The 14833-nt window shown below is 30.1% G+C and overlaps 1 protein-coding gene across 1 annotated transcript in view; it reads left to right on the forward strand.

The window, feature by feature from the left end:
• The first annotated feature begins 1284 nt into the window (after window positions 1–1284).
• LOC118183420 (glycine receptor subunit alpha-2-like) overlaps window positions 1285–14833 on the forward strand; it is a 440072-nt gene continuing 426523 nt past the window's right edge. The window contains exon 1 of the mRNA XM_085821849.1: window positions 1285–1508. The gene's annotated coding sequence lies outside the window, so the exon portion shown is untranslated. The remainder of the gene's footprint in view (window positions 1509–14833) is intronic.

Genomic DNA, 14833 nt, shown 5'->3' on the forward strand with positions numbered 1-14833 from the left:
CTTGTTTGAATTTAAATTTTACATTGGAGTTCAATGTACTTCAAGTTATCTCGCCACAAGTGGTTAGCTGAGTTATAAACATCAAGTGTGCGTCTTTTCTTATTGAGTTTTAAATAAAGGGATTTTTTACATCCTTCTCAAGTTTCAATTGCTATTTTAGACTTCGCGATAACTCTTTACCAGTCTATATAAAGTTTATTTATAATTTATGATTGAAAAGAAGATTTCTAAACTTTATAATGATTAAAAAATCAAATAAATATATTTCAAGGAAATAAAATTCAGAATGCTCCCCTTTTGAATCTATATTCTGGGCTATAATCTAGTATTTAGAAAGAAGATAATCAAAATTCCTAATTTTAAACAAAAATTTGCAATAAAATGTTTCTTATTAACCATAATTTATTTATTATCATTAAAGTGTGTGGCTTGAAAGAGGTTGTGTCTTAAATTTTCATACTGTGAAACAATGCACTTAAGGTTTTATTCGCTCCTTTAATATATTTTGAGCCAAATTTTAAAATGACGTTTCGTATGACATGTAGCTAAAAATCAAATTTTATCAAAATTTCTGTTTTAAAAGTTATTAAGAAGAAATATTTATAGACGACGGTCTTATTTTGTGTTCCGTGAAAAGATAAATTATGCATTAACGCTTTAATACTTAAATAATAAAAATAATAAAATCATTTTCTGTTTTTTCCAAGGATATTCATGAGAAAAAATAAGTATCATTTAAAAAATTAAATATCTTTAGAACTGATATTTTAAATTATTTAAAAATTTTTCTTGGGCTCTGATCATCTTTATTAATGAATATTAAGCTTTCATTTATATTAAATATGGAGCATGTTTTTTTCTTTCAGATCTTTTATTAAATAAAATAGTTTAGATTTCTATATTTTCTGATAAATGGATAACTACCACTTTCTACGATATAACTTTTCACAAGGGACCAAATAAATGATTCTAAATGTCCCACTACAAGAAATCTTCTCAAAAACTTTTGAGATACCTCACTTTTCTTTGCATATAACCCTTCAAACAACTTTCTGAATAAAAGTGTTACAGTAAAATATTTCTAGCACTTTATCTTACAGAAGAAAAGCTATTGCGTTTATTCCCACTTAACAATCGACAAGAAGAGTCTGGATCGAACATGTCCTGAACCGAAAAGAGCGCAAGTCCACACTCACGCACAGGCACTCATACATGCATACCTCCCACCGTTAAAAAGTGGCGCTTTCAGTAGTAGGAGCTCTAAAGCATCCAGGGAAACTGGAGTTTGTACTTCCCCGTCTCCGGAATCAGTACAAACAGGTGTGTTCTTCGGCATGAGTACAGTTAGTTCGCCGCTGATGTGCTTATGGTAGGAGCATAAAACTGATAATGTTTTTTTAATTTCGCACATGCTTTGGATTTCTTAAATTTGATCCTATAGAATTTTTAGATTGTTCTGACTTTTGTTTCGGCATAAAGAAGAATATATTTGTTAAAACTGTTTAAAGGTAAGTGATATTACCATAAAAGTTTTATTTGTTAAAACTGTTTAAAGGTAAGTGCTATTACCATAAAAGTTCTGCCTGTTATACTACGCAAAGATCACATTATTGGGTTTAGCGATTATTTAAGTATTCTTAATAAATGCTGTAGATGACTAAAAGTCTGAAATAATTCAAAATTTCTAAAAATCCAACTATCGATACTTTTCTTCTTCTTTTTTTAACTAATAGGCTGAATATGCATTTACTGTAAAGAAAGAAAGGGACTATTATTTTTTCATATTTGATTTCAATAAGTAATAAATAATTAAAGAAGCAAATAAATAAACAACTTTATTAGCTTAAAACAAAATCTAAAACACTTATTTTTATCAAAATTGAGTACTGAATTTATATTTTATTGGTCTGTACATGTAATCGGTATTTATATAAAATGAAAATAATCAGATTAATTTTTATTTTTGCACTCTGTAAAACTAAACTCAAAATATAATTTTTATTTTAATTTACTAAATAAAGAAGCTATTTTTAATTGAGTAAATAAGTTAAATAATCTGTATTTCTGATCCAATAAAATGAAACACATTATTTTTTATTTATGTAAAATAACAAAATTAATAGCTCATTAATTAAACCTTTGTGGTTTGAACATTTTTAAATAAATTTTTAAATTAAAAAATATAATAAATTCTAGAGAAAGGACTCAAAAAAAGCCATTAGCTTCTTTATGATAGGATGTTTTTAATAATAAATTTATATACAATACATAACAGTTTTTTTCCTTGTTATGTCTATGGAGTATATACGATACATAATAGCTTTTACATTGTAATTGTATATGTGTGCACATATTTTATGTCCTTTGCCTATCATTTACATTTATCTAAATTAATTGAATAGTCACTTCAAAAATATGTACAATACAGTGTTATCCTTTGCATTATTTAAATCAAGGAATAAATTTAAGGAATGTAAGTAATAAATGAATTTACGTAGCCTATAGAACACCGTCAACTATTCGGATAACTGGAATGCAGGCCTGTCAATAATATCTCTTACACATCGGCGACTTACAAATAAGTTGCCAATGTGTAACAGATAGAGTTTTAAATTTAGGTAAAATGCTGTAAGAAATTTATTTGCTTACGTCACATGAAATTAGAAGCCAGAATCTTAATATAAGGTTTGCTTTAATAAGTACAAATATAAGGATTCCAAGTGATTTTTCCAATAGGAATCAGACAAAACTTACTGGGAATCGGGAGGAAAATGGTTGTTTACGCATAACTGTGTAGTTATAATAATATTAAAAGTAATATTAGTAATTAACACTGTATTAAAAATAATAGTAGCGTTATTATATCATTAAAAGTAATTTGCAATATAATTATTAATTATAATAACATTGAAAATAACATTTAGTACTTATATTAATGCTTATGTATATCATAAAATGTTTGAAGATTATTAACTATACTTTTAAAGTAGATAATTATAACACATATGATATTTATTTATTTTTTATGTTTTATTAATACATTTCTTTTTAATATGTCCTAATGTTAAAATAATGCTTCATGCTTTTAATCAAATTAATAGAGTACAGATTTTGAAAAATCAGTCAGTGCTAGGAAAAATAATGAATGGAAAATTTTTAAAAAATCCTGTCATATATAAAGCATGAATTCAAAAAATGCAAGCGTGGTAATTTTATTTGCTTAGTAAGTTGCTTATTGTAAACAGGATGACAAAATTACTTTTTGGATGAACATTCTTTAGTTTTGGATGTAATATGCTTTATAATACACCAGATTACTCATCAAGAAAGCAACTTTATTGATCTTGTTAAATTAATTGTCAGTCTTTCAAAAAGGCGACATCCTGCAACCATATGAAGACGTTAAAGTAATAATAAGTTAATAGGATAAATTAATATAAATTTCGAAGCAACAATGAGAACAGTTTAATACTTTTCCTTAAAAATTATGCTTTAAGTAACGAAGCATCATTAAAACATCACTTTCAAAGCATCTTTAAATCTTTAAGGCATTAATTTCTTAAAAAAAAAACGGAGCTTTAAGGACCTGAAATTTTCATAACATATATTGTAATTTAGATATTTAATAATTTTATAGATGATGACACTAATTACTTATAATGTTGCTGACATGCAAATAGGATGCGTAATAGGTGGATGGCATTTGGGAAACCATGAATAAATGTTTCCCGACATAATTTTGTTTTTTAACAAGCAATTTTAGGATACTTATTAACCTCTTCACATCACTAACGATGCGATAAATATCCCAAAAATTTACATACATACTTGACATGCGTTTCTAGACAATAGATGATGCAGCGAATCAATGATACTCGCTAGCAAGGCAGAAGATAGAAGGAAAGTGAGTGTGTATTTCAACAAAGAGGAATATACATAAGAATTGAATCCTTTGTTTAAGTTTGGAACGGTGACTAGACAAGATCTTACGGCAATGTAAATGGCGTAATGCGGTTAGGTTTTAAGTTTAGATTCTGCAAAGTTTAGACGTAGTTTAGATTCCAGGAAGAGAACATAGCTAAATTAAAGTCCATATATATATACACTCTTAGGCCAAAAAAGAATGGCTGCCAATGAATGAACGGTTGTCGTTACAGCGCATCTGATCTGCGCAGCTGGCCGGATATTTAAGAGGAGAAATTACGAATCCAGGTCATAAATTCTTCACGAATTTCATTCCGTGTACTCTGGTGGACAGTAACTATGCCTCGAATACAGGTGGGTGAACGATATGCGCAGATGTCAGAATTTGAGAGAGGTCGTGTAGTTGGGCTTAAAGAAGCTGGTTGGTCTTATCGGCGAATAGCTCGACATTTGAGCAGGAACGATGCCACTATTAGACGATGTTAGCAGGAATGGGTGAACCATGGCCGCACACAGCGTCAAGAAGGAAGCGGTAGGCCTAGAGAGAAACGACAGAACGTGAAGACCGAGCAGTCGTCAGAGCGGCACTCACAGCCCATTTGCATCATTATCATCGATTGTACGTGCAACTAGTGCTTCAGTGACCGCATGGACCATTCATAGACAGCTTACAGAAACGGAGCTGAGGTCACGGCGCCCCATGCGCTGACTACCATTGACCTCTGTACAACGTCAAGCCCGCTTGCAGTGGTGTCGGGCTCATTCGCACTGGAATGTCACTGACTGGAGTCACTGGTTCAGTGATGAGTCCCGCTTTGAACTGAGACCCGATGACCAGCGAAAGAGAGTCTGGAGACGCCCCGGACAGCGGTTTGATACCAACCTGACTGTCTTCCGGAAGACAGGCTGACAACCAGGAGTGATGGTCTGGAATACCATTTCATTTCGTAGTAGGACCCCTTTGGTTGTCATCCGTCGCAACCTTACAGCATAGGGGTACGTGGACGAAGGTTTAAGGCCCGTTGTGTTACTCTTCATGTCACGCCACCCTGAGCTTACATTTCAGCAAGATAATGCCCGCCCCCACAATGCACATGTTTCTACTGCTTGCCGAACATTACCAGCAAGGTCGCCGGATCTCTTTTCTATTTAGCATGTTTGGAGCATTATGGGCAGGACCCTCCAACCAGCTCGGGATGTAGATGATCTAACGCTCCAGTTGGACAAAAGTTGGCACGATATCCCTCAGGAGGACATCTGCAACCTCTATGAATCGATGCCAAGCCGAATAACTGCTTGTATAAGGGCCAGAGGTGGACAAACGTGTTACTGACTTTGTCACTTTGTGAAGCTCTATCACTTCAATAAATCATCCAATTTTTCTCAAATGTAATAATTTGTTTTTCTGTACATATACATCACTTCTACCGATTTTCGTTCCATTCGGATAACACCTTCTTTGTGCGTCGTTCTTTGGTCTAAGCGTGTATATGTAAGGATGTTTTTACTTCGACACTAATCCCGAAAATCCATTTTCAATTGCAAATTTGTTCAAAAGAAAATAGAGATTTTGATGAAAATCTTACCAGTGTTGGACCATGAAATATTTTCAAATTTATGATACACAAAATTTAAGTATTTATATGATTTGCTGAGAGAAAAATAAAAAGTTTGTAAACTATTCATAAGCCTTTTGCAAATTATTGCAAAAAACGCTATATATATTTACTTTTAATTTACCGAGATGTAAGAGTAACAATTTATTTACTTTGATCCAATTTTGGCAAATATTACTAAAAAAAATCTATATATTTTTTACCTCGGATTTACGAGAAATTTCAAAGTAAATATTGCTTGATATGATTAGATTAGCGGTCTGATGTCTGAGATTGCACAAAATAGCATTCGCAATGCACCTAGAGCAATAACACTGTAGGTTTCAAATATTGTCATGAATGTTTTACGTAAAGTCACGCAACATTTTATATTTAACTTGTGAAAAAAGTGAACATTTTATTACTTGAACTGATCATTTTCTCGCTATGCACCATACTAAAAATTAAAATTTATATTTACAGAACAATTCTTACTATCGCTGAAATTCTTTATTTTGTGAAACCCTATAGTTAGAGCCATAGCCTAAGAACCATAATAAGGAAATTAAACTAGTAACCAGCTTTCTCTAACACTTTGTACGTTTATATATATATATATATATATATATAATGTTGTATGAACTTAAATCCATTTAGTGCGAATACAAGTTATTATTACTTGCGCAATTGCTGCAAAGTTAGTTAATAATAATTTATTTTATTTTATTTTATTTTATTTTATTTAATTAAACTTAGGAGATAATATAATCAATTAATAAATACGGTTTAGGAAATAAATTATATATATATATATATATATATAGTATATGTATATAAATATAAAATTGAAATTATTTGAAGTTTCATCAACCAATGATGAACTCATGGTAAACAGAGCCATTAAATATTCTTCAGCAGTATCCGGCATCTTGTGTTTTAGAAGAAAGTGCAATTTACTGCGGGATTTTAGCACAGACTGTTTCCACCTCATCAGCATCTCAAGATTATCACTTCCGAACTCAAAACTGGTGTGAACTCATAGTGAATCCAGCCATTAAATATTCTTGATCTGTGTCCGGCAGTTAGCAGGGTTTGGGTTTCTGTGGAGATTGCCTAGAAGGTCGATGAAATAAGCAGGACGATTTGTTGAACTATTAAATCTCCCTGGTAATCGGTAGAGACTGATGTATAAACTTCATCCTGTATGTGATGATTTTTTTCCGTGTCTTTTTAAACTGTGTCTATGATCAATTATATTAATATATACAGGAATTAAGTAATAATGAGTTATATTAATATACATGTAAATGAAATGATTAGAAGATTTAAGTAATAGCAAGTTATTTTAATGTATTTGTAAACGAATGATTAGATAATTTGTCCATCCATTCAATTTGTGAGTTATGGAATGTTTAAAAAAACATAGTACGCTTACTATTAATATGAGTGTAATTTTTGGAATGGTATATATGTTAGTTTACTTCTTAAGGTTCATTACTGATCAGTTATTCCTACTACCTGAATATTCAAGAAATTAATAAATTCATTTGATTTTTATATTTAAATGTTTCGTTTTTGTATAGTTTTGAGTTACCTTACTTAGGTCTGACCAGCCATTTGAGCCGTTAAAGTCTTTTAAGAAACTTGGAGGTTTACACGGGGAATTGGTTATGAGTTTTCGCAACGCGCCCTTTAATACTTCTACTAGCCACTTATTTATAATTATTTGAATGTTGCTTTTGGATAAATTGTTATGTTTTTTAATTGACAGTATTGTATTTGAACTCATGGTTTTTTTTTGAGAGAAACTGTTTGACGGTATTATGAATATTTCTTTTCCGGTTGTTTGTGAGGTTTTGCACTGTGAAATTGAACCTTTTTGATCTTGATTTAATTGAGAATTGAGAAACTGATTGATTACGTAGTTAAGAGAATTTAAGTGATGGTTTTTGTTTGAGAGATAGTATTCTTTTTTCCCGAGCACTAGCGAAGACTTATTCCTCTTTGTTTTCAGGTTAAGATTTATTTATTGTAAAATTGCATTTGGTTGAATTAATTGATTCAAGTTTATTGATTAAATGAAAGACGGTTAGATCAATCTCACAGTTTCTCTCCTCCTCTTCAGCTTAGGATTAAGAGTTATTAGATTACTTTTAGTAGAGAATTGTATTATTATTATTATTATTATTATTATTTTTAGTTTTTGGTTCGGCATCGAAAGGATGTTAAGTCAGGCAGTAAAAATTTAAATATTTAATTACACTAAATTCAGTAATTTAACACCTACAACTGCTTCTATTTGGGAATCATCCGCATAAATACACGTATGTGACTCTTTGGTCTTGGTGTCTTGGACTTTACAGTAGATTTTTATACCTATTGCACGATCTCTTTGATAACGATTAATCGAGGATTCATATTTGTGTTCTATATTTTCTTCTTTTATGTAGCAATTTTTTCGGAGCCTTAAGGTAACTCCTTTCGCATGTTCAATCTGTGCTGCAATGTGCAAAGGGATACACAGAATTGGATACAGTTCTATAGCATCATATTATTCGAAAGAGAAATTGGAATTAGGTTTCCTGCAGTTGCTTTCCTTTTCTTTTGGTCATAGCTTGTGCCCATGTTTCTGACCCATATAGTATTATTTTTCCCATTACTGAGTTAACCTGAGTATACGGATTAAGACACCAAATGATGATGATACCAAATGATACTTCCTCTTCTTATTCTTCCTATACTGTTAGCAATTTTTGAAGTTTTTGATCTTATAAATTTAAATTGTTTCATAGTTTAAACATTTTAAACATTCATAATTTAAACTTTCTTATAAATTTAAAAGGTTTCTATAGATCATTAATTCGATTATTACTTTGTGCACAATTTTGATTTTTTTCACATTGTATTGTGAATTTGAGAAGTCTTCAGATGATTTTGGAAGGAAAATTGCTTTAGATTTTCTTGGTTTATTATTATTTTAGTCTGGTATATCCAAGATGAGTAGGCAGAAGGTTATATTTAATATGCTTAATAATGATCTACGGTTTTTCCTGCTATAACGGAGGCTGCGTTATCAGTTAAGGCAATTCCGTTAGAGTGTTGAAGGCAATTAAGAGATGTGATGGAACTGAATACAAGTTTCATAAATTTTCACTTAAGCCTGAATCTTGCGGGCAACCTCACTCCTGATGATATTCAATGATGCGGTTTATGTAAAGAATTATGCCTTTGCTGTTTCATAGGAAGCCTTTAGAAACATATTCTTTGGATATTTTGCTTTTCTGGGTGGTTGTATGACCACAGGCCACCAGCGCGAAATCAAGTCTTTTCTTAAAGCTAAGCATATTAAAACTGAATGAACTTATTTTTCTTTGTTACATTGAATGTGGCTTATTGCAAGGTTCTATTGCACTCGTAGTTGATTTGCTAGGTGTAAATCCATACTGATGTGCAATGATGATGTTGTAGATGGTTGTCCTATCTTGAAGCTATTTGAAAAAGTGTTCAACAGTAACAGCTCCAATCAAGTTTCTTCTAATACTTTAAACAGTCTAATCTCCTAAATTTTACACTTAATTAGTAGTTTCTGCTACGCAAGGTGATAGATTCGCTTTCGCTATGCTTCGCACATTGCTTTCGATATAAAATGATTGTTCCTTCTCCCATTTTTGCAGGATGTGTTAGCATTTCAAGAAGATGTACCTGGGCATGGTCATCCTCGAAATTGCTAGAGTATTGTTTAAAACATACTCCAAAAATAATATTGCTTTTTTCAGCTAATTTGTTTTAGATATCTTCACTAATTTTACATATAAAGATATATTTTTTAATTTTCTCATCAAATATTGCTAATTTAATTAATAAATGGTTTACTAAGCTTTTTTTCCCTTCCAGGGAGTATAAATTACTTTCTGTATTGCCGATCTTTCTATTCTAAACGAAACTCATTTCTACGGTAAAGGTATTTCTCATACAAACGTTTCTATTTTATTTTAAGAAACTTGTTACTTGGAAGGGCGCTTCTAGAATTAACAGTTAGATAAATCAAGACTGTAGTTACACTTCATTGAACACTCTGTATTTATTTATATATATAATCACTATCATATGGTTCAAATAAAATAAATAAATAAATGAATAAAAATAGAAATAAAACAAAAGATATGCACAAAATTCAGAAAAAGAGGTCCATTAGGAATGAAAATCTTATAAATACTTTCTTAAAAACTTTGGTTCGATTTGCTTGAAAGCGATTTAACATTTAATATTAATAAATCTAAAGTCATTTTCCGATCGTCCTAACCATATGTTTTATGTTTTACTTTTATTGTACAGATTTTCGGAAACTTATCTGTCGAGTAAAATTATAGTTGGTCGTATTAATATTTCCAAGGAAGGAATTTACAGTCACATACTGATGAATAAAAACTGCAGCTCGTGCACTGAATTGAAACAAGTTTTGAATTATGAATATTCTAATCCAAGGATTATCAATTCAGTTTACATTCTATACGATTTGAAGTAGAAATATAAAATATACAATTACAATGTACTTTAAACCAGATATATAAAGTTCCCAATTCTAAAACAATTTACTTTAAACATATCCTTTCAGAAGATCTTTAGAGTATTATTAAGAACAGAATGGTACCTTGTTCTTTTAGCGCGGCATATAAAATCCTTGTTCGGATCCTTTCTCAAATGCAAAACATACATTCTTTTATATGTTATTAGAGTTTCTGCGTTGTTTTAATTTTCTCTGTTTTCGAAGAGTATTTAACATTTTGTGTTTTGTTTTATAACGTCGGTGCGAAGTAATCTAATGTAGAACTCAGGGATTAGTAGTTGCATGGGTGTCTTTTCAAGTCTTTTTATATTTATTTAAAATTATGTGAACGGTAATAATACTATACATTTTAAAAGTGAAAAACTGTTTATGGGCTGAAGGGTATGAAAGTAATTTTTGTCATCTTTCGAAGCGACGTTCCTTAAATCTATGTCGGATCATTTTTCAAATAAAGAGATTATAATGATGACAGCCAGCTTATTTAAAGTTGTCGGATGAAGGGCGAGGGAAAAACACGCGTCAGTGTAAAATGAAAATGTATTGAAGAGAGGAACAGCTTTTATAAAAAAGGGTCCGTTCGAGGGATTCAAGAAATTGTTATATGGACGTATAAAAAGCTCTATCTGGTGTTAAACAAGAACAGAAAAATCAAATCATAAACTCAATCGAGCATTTTAAGAGAAAATTTGTATCGTGTAAAGCTGACGTGCGCTAATTATATATTGATAATGTAAGGAACAGCTTTGCTGCTTTGTATTGGTATTATTACGATCAGATTCTTATTTCCCTTTTATAATTTATGAGGAACGCATGATAAGGCTTAAAAATGCTACAGAATTTACAAAAATATACATCGGTAGGAATTTATTTAAGTATCACCTTGCAGAAATCGTAGATCGAGCAGTTACGATAATTATTTTCGTTCACCAATGTATCAAACTTTGGTGAATCGAACAGTTACGATAAATATTATCACACAATTGCGATTTGCGAATCCTATACTTAAAGCAATTTAATACGAGAGAGCACTTTCGACATCATATATATATATATATTTATCCAATTACAATAAAATCACATTTTTTAAATTTTACTCTTGCCTTTTAGTTGTTTTTAGGATTTCTCCACACTTAATACATTGATAATAGTATCTTGTATGAAAAAAGTTATTTCTGAGGTTTTCGCCGGCGACAACTTATTAATTTCCTTTCATTAATTTGATTTATTTAATTTAAATTAATTTTATTTAAGGAAATATAAATTCAGTTTTTGTAATGTACTTTGAGTCAAATGACCAGAGTTATTACTATAGGAAGTTTGTATTTTCGGAATTAGTTTTTTAGCATCTGTTGTATTTTTATTTTTATTTGTAAAATTCACATGCTTCTTTTTTATCTAGAGATTGTTTGCTTAACCTTTTGCAGTAATATCATTTTGCATTATTTTTTTAATTTTGTTATTTTTTAGGTCTAAATTCGTGTTAGGGTATATTTCTGATTATTTGAGAATTGGAACTATTAAATTTAATAAATAAATAAAACTTTCAATATATATATTTAAAATGTTCTTTTAGTTTTTGTTCACTCTAATCAATATGAAGATACATGTGTCCAAAGCTCATTAATTATTCTTATTTAATGTTTTAAATAATTACTCCCTGATGAACCTGTTTGAAGCATTAGACTATGAATAATTAATTTATAGTTTCAGAATTGTTTTATAAAAAAGTACTGTCTTTTTTAAAGAAATCTGTAACTATGTTTTAATTGCCTAATATTTTTCTAATTGTTTTCTTAATCTATATTTTCCCTTAGGACAGATTATTACAATTTCCAGGATAGTACTACAATATATATATTCTAAATTAAAATAATTAGGAGTAAATTAATAACCCTAGAACCTGCGCTAAAGCTTCAAAGTAATAAACCAATAATTTATAATTAGAAAATTTATTTATATATCATCTCCACGGAACAGAAATTCAATTGAAACCTTGAATTATTAAAAGAAAAAAAATGTCAGTATTTTAATTAATGTTTTAATTAGCATTATATATGTATGTGTACATATGTATAAAAAAACAATTATATGCAAAAAATAAGGATATGATAAGAAGACTACGATACGACTACGGACTACGATAAGAAATTTAATTTAAATATGTATAAAGATCTTGTTTCTTTTCCCTTTTAATTATTACTACTATCTTTCTACTATTTTGTAAATTTATAACAGGCTAATCTTAATTTTACTAATAAAAATGGGACTTCTAGTTTCAAAGACGTATTGTATCCCGATTACGTGATATTTTATAACCTACATTTTTCCTTTTCCTCAACTTGAGCCAGTTCTATTTTCGAATTTTAAGATTTTATAGGGGACAGCATCTTTTAGAAGTCTCTTATGCCCCCACTTTTGAGTTGACAATTCCCCTTCCTCGTCGGTAATAATTTTTACAGACCACACTCAACATTTGGCATCTCCGCACACAAAGTTTAACAGCATAGGACATTTTGAACACATGCTAAAATACTTAATTCTACTATTGTGCTTCTGACACTCCGAATCTTATCGCATACATTTTCCAAGAACTACAAAATTTTTGCTTCTCTAGAGCAGCTTTGAATTCTACTTTCTTTGGCAAGGAACACAGTTGAGTTTTTCGTCTTAAGAATTCAGTTAGTTTACGATCAGAAGGTCGTCTTAAGAATTCATTAAGTTTGCGTTTTTCTCAATTTTTCCCCCAAATAAGTTTTTAGTTTTTAGCTGTTTAAGGCTCAGATTAGGTTTTATTATTTATAAAAATCTCTATGAAAAGGTTTTCGTTTTCTTGATATTAAAGTTTAGTTTAGCATAATCGGGACCACCCAATTTTTGAGTATTGTTTAAATGAAAATTTGGTTTAAAGTGTATTTGTTTTGTTCCCTTTATTTGAAATTGCTTTTGAATTTCGTATTTGCATAATATGGTTTTAGACCATTTTGTTTTTTTGAATGGTCAATTTACATAATGTAAAGTTTAACGGTTTTTTTAGCAGTCAAATTGGCACATGTTATCTTTTATTCTTTTTTTCCGAGTGTTTCGAAGGCATGTAGGGAAAGTTTTGGTACATTTAAGATTAAATTTCTTGGTTTTATATGGAGTTTTATGTTTTAAATGAAAATTTGATTGAGTCCTTTTTACAGTTTTCGATCTTAAACGAACCAGGAGAACGAAATATGTTTTCGAAACATATTAATCGACTTTTATGAAGCTTTAATTCATTTTCTCCTGATGAGTTCTGAATTGCACTTTCAGTAAAAAGAGATTAATCCTTATATGTTTATAATTTGTACAATTTCCCTTTCGCATTTTTTTTCAAATTTTTCTACTATGAATTCTTATTTTAATTTTGATTTGTTTAGATATTTTGTTAAACCCCTTATACAAGGTTGCAATTATTAATATTGTTGAGGAATTCCCTTACTTTGATTCCAATTTAATATTGACTTTAGATGCTTTAAGTTTATATATATAACCGTGGAAAACCTATATATATATATAGAGAGAGAGAGAGAGAAACATAATAAATATCAAAAGCAAAAACAAAGTCAAAATGTTTGCATTTTTTTATTTTTTTATTTTTTTTATTTTTCGTGTTTTTTCTAACGATGAATTTTTTATTAATTTGGTTATGTTTGCTACAATGTTAGAATTTTTCCACGTTTGCAGTTATTAATATTGTTAGGGAATTGCCTTGTTTTTTAAATTTACTTTTGATTTTAATATTGATTAATTTTAGTTTAATTATCTATATATATAAATATGAATTTAACAAATATTCTCTATTCGTATGAAGTTAGTATATTCTTGTGAAACAATATATATATATACATATATATTTTATCTCCCTTATATATATATATATATATATATATATATATATATAAGGAAGATAAAAGTTCGTCCCCCATATAACGAGTATTCTGGATGTTGACATTCCTGTGTAATGTGAAGTGCAGTTCATTCATCCAGAAAACGTTGAAAAACCACTGAAGGTCGCTTTCAGTTCTGGCCGTGGCCCACTTGGAAAATGGATCATAGCTGTGTCTTCCGGTTGTATCTCATACACTGATTGCAATTAAACGTCGAATCGATGAGTGAGGCACATCAAATAGCCTTCCAGATATGCAAGCACTGCTACTCTTCGTGGATGATTCCTCCGGCATATCATTCACAGTGTTTTCCACCGAAGTAATTCGGCCCTTCGCCAACAACAGTCTTCCACTTCGTGGGCAATCCTCCAAAGATTCAGTTTCTTCGAACCGTTTGACAAACTTTAGTGTTCCAGAACAAGTATTATTAACCAGTGTATGAGACAAAGGTATGGGGCCATTCTTTGTCTTCAGTCCTTTCACCGTGCGAAATTTTCGCAACATAAACAGTTGTTGACTTTCTGGGTGACATTTTTAACTAAACTCTTTTTTGCTGCTAAAAACATCCGACTTCTTTGTGAGTCCTTTCTTGCAAACCGCACTTCTTTATCATAATTTCTTCCTTTTATATGAATTTTTAAAATTTTAACGAACTTTTGGCTCACTCTGTACATATAACCCATATATATATAAATATGAATCATTTAATCTAAAACTGTATAATAATAATGAGAAATTAGGTACTAATATTCTATAGATAATCTTAAAGAAAATTATTACGTCATTTTTGATCGCCAGTGGCGCAATTTCTGAAGTCATTTGACAGTATTATA

Source organism: Stegodyphus dumicola, chromosome 8 (assembly GCF_044657685.1).
Source record: "Stegodyphus dumicola isolate Sdum_Otavi_A_Nest chromosome 8, ASM4465768v1".
Lineage (NCBI taxonomy): Eukaryota > Metazoa > Arthropoda > Arachnida > Araneae > Eresidae > Stegodyphus > Stegodyphus dumicola.